This window comes from Herpailurus yagouaroundi, unplaced genomic scaffold (assembly GCF_014898765.1).
Source record: "Herpailurus yagouaroundi ecotype Mexico unplaced genomic scaffold, PumYag 141, whole genome shotgun sequence".
NCBI classification, from domain to species: Eukaryota; Metazoa; Chordata; class Mammalia; order Carnivora; family Felidae; genus Herpailurus; species Herpailurus yagouaroundi.
This window is the reverse complement of record NW_024412396.1, coordinates 51919423-51925831: the sequence shown is the minus strand read 5'-3', so window position 1 is coordinate 51925831 and position 6409 is coordinate 51919423. Positions and strand designations below refer to the sequence as shown.

Sequence of the window (6409 nt, the reverse complement as noted above, 5' to 3'; positions counted from 1 at the left end):
GGGGGGAGGAGGAGAGAAGAGAGGCAAACAAACCACAAGAGACTCTTAATGATAGAGAACAAACTGAGGATTGCTAGAGGGGAGATGGGTGGAGGATGGGCCAGATGGGTGATGGGTATTAAAGAGCAAATTGTTATGATGAGCACTGGGTGTTGTATGTAATGATGAACCACTAAATTCTACTCCTAAAACCAATATTGCACTGTATGTTAACTAGAATTTAAACAAAATTGAAAAGGAAAAAAAAAAGGACGTGTTTGTACCAAATCATTCAAGGGATGTTGTTTTGTCCCTCTAGAATAGCTCCCCACAGAGGCTTAAAACCTTGAAATCTATTGGCCACAAAGGAACAACTAAATTGGCTGGTCTGGGCCTTCCCAGAGCTTTTGGAATACCTGTCAGAGCATATATACATGAGGTAGTAACACTCTGGTATAGTTTTGCCCAAGTATTGCTGGGGTCAGCTCTCTATTCAACTCCAGTTGACCATATTTGCAGAATTAGCAACTAATAAGCCACTTTTCCATAGGGATTCAGAAATTTATCAAGTCTTCAGGATTTTTAGAGCTTTGGGCACCCCAATAATGAAGGGTGGGCAGAAGTGGATTCTTTAGAAGACTGTAAGAGTAAATTTCCCAAGTGGAAACCAGGAAGTCCAGCATCCCATATTAAAAACTTGGTTGAAAATGGCTTAGATTTGCTTTCAAAAATGTTAATCCCAACAAACAAGTTTCTGGCAAATGACATTGAATCATCCATATTTTAATGATTTGGACAATCCGATTGAGAAGATGTAGCTTTCTGACAAAAAATTTCCACATGCTGTCTCAAGAACAGATAGTTATATTTTTACTGTTACCTCTATTTTGGTCTCATGTGTTCTTTTCTATGTTGTAAAACTTAAGCTACACTTCATCATCTAATTTCAAAAGTGTAACTTAAAAATGTAAATATTGTTCTATATCAATTTAAATATAGTAATTCTGTGTATGAGTGTAGATCTCACTGTAACAAACTGTAACAAGTATTTGTTACTATAATAAAACTATAAATCTAGTATTGATGACAGGAATTAGGGGGAAACATTTTTTAAAACCTGTCAGTAAACTAAGAGCAGATGAAAACTTCCCCAACCTGATAAAGAGCAGCTCCAGAAAACCTACAGCTGACACCAATACTAATGGTGAATGACTGAGTGGCTTTCCCCTAAGATCAAAAACAAGGCAAGAATATCTGCTTTCACCATTTTATTCAACATTATACTAAAAATCCTAGCAAGTTTAATAAGGCAGTAGAATAAATAAAAGGCATGCATATTTGAAAAGAAGTAAAACTGTCTTTGTCACAGATGACATGATTACCTATGCAGAAAATCCTAAAATATCTGCAAAAGAGCTGATTTCAGCAAGGACACAGGATACAAGGTCTATAAAAAAATAGAATTTCTATATTCTAGAAACAAAGAATTAGAAATTATAATAGATACCGTTCATTTAAAAAAAAACACTGCTGTATTAGTTTTCAATTGCTACAAATTAGCAGCTTGACACAAAAACATTTATTATCTCACATAGTTTTGGAGAGTCAGGAATCAGGGAGCAGTTTCAGGGGGCAGCATAGCTCGGGGTCTCTCAGGAGGTTGTCATCAAGATGTTAGCCAGGGCTGCACTCATCTGAAGGATCTACTTCCAAGATCACTCATTCACGTCTTGCTGGTAGAGGCCTCAGTTTCTCCTTTATGAAGGTCTCATTTCTTCACCACGTTGGACCTTCCAATAGATCTGCTCCAACATATTTCAGAGCAAGCAATACAAGAGAGAGCAATGAAACAGCTGTAATGCCTTTGATCACTTAGTCTCAGCAGTGGCCTCCTGTCACTTCTGTCATACTCTCTTGGTCACACAGATCAACCCTGGTACAAAGTGTGTGGAGGGTGAGGGGTTCTATACAAGCGCATGAATACCAGGAGGGAAGGAGCATTTCAGGCCAATCTGGAGGCTGGCTACCACAAATACCACTTATAATAGCATCAAAAGACATAAAACACTTCTGGATAAATTTAACAAAATATGTGTTAAACCTCTCCACTGAAATGACAAAATAATTACTGAAATATCTAAAGAAGGCCTAAATAAGTAAAGATATATACAATGTTTATGGATTGAAAGACCCAATATTATTAAGATGTCAATACTTTTCAATGTATTGGGATTCAATGTAATCTGAATCACAATGCCACCAGGTTTTTTCTTAATAGAGATTGACAAACTGATAGTGAAATTTGTATGTAAATGTTAAGAACTTAAAATAGCCAAAACAACTTTGAAAAGAAGAACAAAGTTGGAGGACTTAGACTACCTCCTACACTGCAGCCTAAAATAGTGTAAGAACTACACTATTTTAAGATTTACCATAAAGCTACAATAATAAAGACAGTGTGCTATTAACATAGGATAGACATATAGATCAATGGAACAGAACAAAGAGTCCAGAAATAGGCCCACTCATATATGGTCAATTAATTTTTGACAAAAATGCCAAAGAAATCCAATGGGGCAAATTTTTCAACAAATGTTGCCAGGACAATTGAATATCCCAGGAAGAAAATAACCTTGAACATTGCCTTACACTATACACAAAAATACCTTAATATTGATCACTGGCCTAAATATAAATGTTAAACTAAAAAATTCTAGAAGAAAGCAGAGAAGGAAAATGTTATGATCTTAGTATAAGCAAATAATTCTTAGACAATACACAAAAAGCACTTATTCCAAAAGGGAAAAAATTTGATAAATTGGACTATATCAAATTTAAAGTTTCCTATTCTTTGAAGAACAGCATTAAAAACAAACAAAAAGAGGGGCGCCTGGGTGGCGCAGTCGGTTAAGCATCCGACTTCAGCCAGGTCACGATCTCGCGGTCCTTGAGTTCGAGCCCCGCGTCAGGCTCTGGGCTGATGGCTCAGAGCCTGGAGCCTGTTTCCGATTCTGTGTCTCCCTCTCTCTCTGCCCCTCCCCCGTTCATGCTCTGTCTCTCTCTGTCCCAAATATAAATAAAAACGTTGAAAAAAAAAAAAAAACAAAAAGAAAATGCAGAAAAAAATATTTGTAATACATGTATCTGTCAAAAGGCTTATATTTGGAATATATAAAAAAAAACTCTTATAGCTTAATAATAAAATATTAACTCAAAAATAGGCAAAAAAAAAAAAACCTTGAACAGACACTTCACAGAAGAAAAAATATAAGTAGCAGACATACAAATGAAAAGTATGCTCAACATCATTGTCATCAGGGAAAGGCAAATTAAAACTCCCAGATACTACTACCACCCACTAGCATAGCTAAAATTAAAAAGAGAAACCATATCAAGTGTTGGCAAGGGTATAGATCAACTAGAAATCTCATACTTTGTTGGTAGAAATGCAAAATAATACAGCACTTGGAAAAATTCAGTGATTTCTCATAAAGTTAAATATTCACATAGTATCTGACCCAGCAATCCTTTAGGTAAATTTACATAAGAAAAATGTGAATGTAGGTCTGCACAAAGACTGCTTGCAAGTGTTCATAACTTTTTCATGATGGCTTTTATTCATAAGAACTCAAAAGTAGACAACAATCTGCAAGTCCATCAAAAGGTGAATGGTGAATAAATTGTGTAATATCCCTACAACAGAATATAGCTCAGTGTTAAAAAGGAACAAAATATTGATGTAAAAAAAGATCAAGAGGAGGCGATGTACTGTAAAAAGCCAGTGGGGACTTGATGGACACGTTCTATGTCTTGACTTTGGGGGGGGGTTGTGTGGGTGCATACACTCAAGGAAATTTATTAAAGTGCACACTTAAAATAGGTACACTTTATTATATGTAAGTTATACCTCAATAAAATTAAAACATTGTTAAAAAATATATTCATATGGTTAAAAAACAGCAAGTAAACACTGAAAAATTAGTACACTTCCATCAAATGTCCAGACCTCCAAATACCCCATTTCTCTACCCAAAGGTAATCTCCAGTGATTTCATGCCTTATTCAAAAACTGTGTGTATATGTGTATACACCTCTAAACTGGTATTTGTATGTGGATATTTATATAGATATATGCACACAAATGCACACATATACTTTGTTTATATACAAGTAGACATATTTCTATTATAGCAGATGCTTTTTGGTGCCTAATATTCCCTTAGACCACCTCTGATTTCTGCTGCAACTCCCATGGTCAGTCTCTTCCTTGTACACTGACAAGAGTCCCACCTTGAACACTACCACTTTCTCCAAAGTCACAGGAGCCTAGTCAGCCGACAGGGAGAGACAGCCTTAAGCAACAGGAGTTAAATCCCTGGAACACCCCAACTAATACAGGATGGGTTTGGTTAATAAACGCCCCAGTCTTCCTTCTTGCCAACAGATAGGCAATTCTGGGAGACAGGCATTCTGTGTGTTTTCCAAAGGTCTGGACTTAGGCTGCCTTTACCTATAGCAGCAACTCAATAATACAACTTGGGTGGGTTTTTTTGTTTTGGGGGGGCTGGGGGGGGTTGTTTGTCATTTTTGCATTTTCTATCTCGCTGTCTTCACCCTCTCACTGATTTTTTTCTGGGGTTATTTCCCAAATAAACCACCTGCACCCAAGTCTCTGTTTGAGGCTCTGCTTTCAAGGGACCCCAAACCAAGACATGCACACACCTTATTTTTTCACTTGATATATCTTATAGGTTGCACGATGTCAGCCCATACAGTCTGTCCTATTGTGTCTCATGACTGTGCAGTTCTCAACTGCATGTGTGTACCATAGGTTTTATAACCATCCCCCATCAGTGGATATTTAAGTTGTTTATTGTCTTTTGTTATTGTATGCAGTGTTTGTTTTAAAAGATCCCTAGGCATGTCTTTATAAGATAAATTTCTTGAAATAGAACGGATAAGGCAAAGGGTGTTCTTGATAGTCTTTAAATAGGATAGTTCTTTAAATAGGACTAGCTGATATAACTCATATAACTCAGGATACTGATACAACTGATATAACTCAGGACTCTCTGATATAACCCTGATATAACTCAATGGTAAAGTCTCACCTGTACACACAGTTTTTCAGTCACAAATCCAATGTGTAATCATGTGCAGTTGTCCCTATCAGAGTTGATGCTAGGCCACAACCCAATAACCTAAGCCTCCTTTTGCTCAATTTTCTAGTCCCCTTTTCTATGGGGTCCACCTGCCATCTCACTATGACCTCAAACACAATCAGGAAGAGGCCCTGAGACAGAGTAAGAACACAAACTAAAACAGAGAGAAGTGGCAACGGGCAGAATATATATAAAACCACTAATTGACTACCAGAAATTTTACAAAATAGTTCTACTATTCACAGAAGGAAGAAAGAGCGCTAAGAGTCAGGAGGCCTAGGCCCCAGGTTCTAGCCCTCCCTCCGCCAAACCAAGTGGTTTGATAAGGTAGTTCTCCCCATGCCTCAGTTTCCTCATTTGTAAAATGAAGGGGTAGGCCTAAATTATTCTCTCTAAAGTCCTTCTCACTCTGATATTCCAAATTTCTATGACCCACGCAGTTTGTAGAAAGGGCCACCTAATACTCCTATCAAGTACTGAATCTAGAATAATTCCAAGGTATCAATCCAGCCACCATCTATCAAAAAAAACCTCTTCCAACCACAGGCAGATGCTAGAAACTACTGTGTAAGCCGCAAATCACTTGAGATCACAACAGAAATGCAAATACCTCAAGAACAAAAGCAAATATCCCCTGAGAACAGGGGATATTTCCTTGTAACATTCAGTAGGAGTGGAGTTTTGCAGACCACACTTTGGGAACAATGTTCTAACCACACGGGCAGCTGGAGTTCAGGTTTTAGAGTCAGGAGGACCTGAACTTACATCCGATTTCCTCCATACATGCATATGGCCTGGAACTAGTTGTTCTGTAGAAATTGAGGCAAATAAGCAATGTTATGAGGTTGCTGTGAGAATCAGAATAGGTGATAAATAGTGAACTTGGGTCTCATGCTTCCAAAAACCACGGTAAGGGAAAGAGTCAGTTGAGGGAGCCAGGTTAACCTATACACACACACATACATATTTTTAAGAGCTAAATACTTGCTACAGATTGAATGTTTGTCCTCCCCTATTCATGTGTTAAATTCTACCCCCAAGTTGATGGTATTGAGAGGTAGGATCTTTGGGAGGAATTAGGTCATGAGAGTGGAGTCCTATGGATGGGATTAGTGCCCTTATAAAAGAGACCCCAGAGAGCTCCCTTGCCCCCCACTACTGCCACCATGTGAGGATGTGTCAAGCAGATATCCATCTATGAACCAAGAAGTGGGTCTCACCAGATACGGAATCTGCCAGCACCTTAGTCTTAGACTTCCCAGCCTCCA

General features: G+C 37.9%; 1 pseudogene; it reads left to right on the top strand.

Annotated features, from left to right (window-relative positions):
- LOC121031311 (cyclin-dependent kinase 1-like) overlaps nucleotides 1-797 on the top strand; it is a 2360-nt pseudogene extending 1563 nt beyond the window's left edge.
- Nucleotides 798-6409: the final 5612 nt, after the last annotated feature.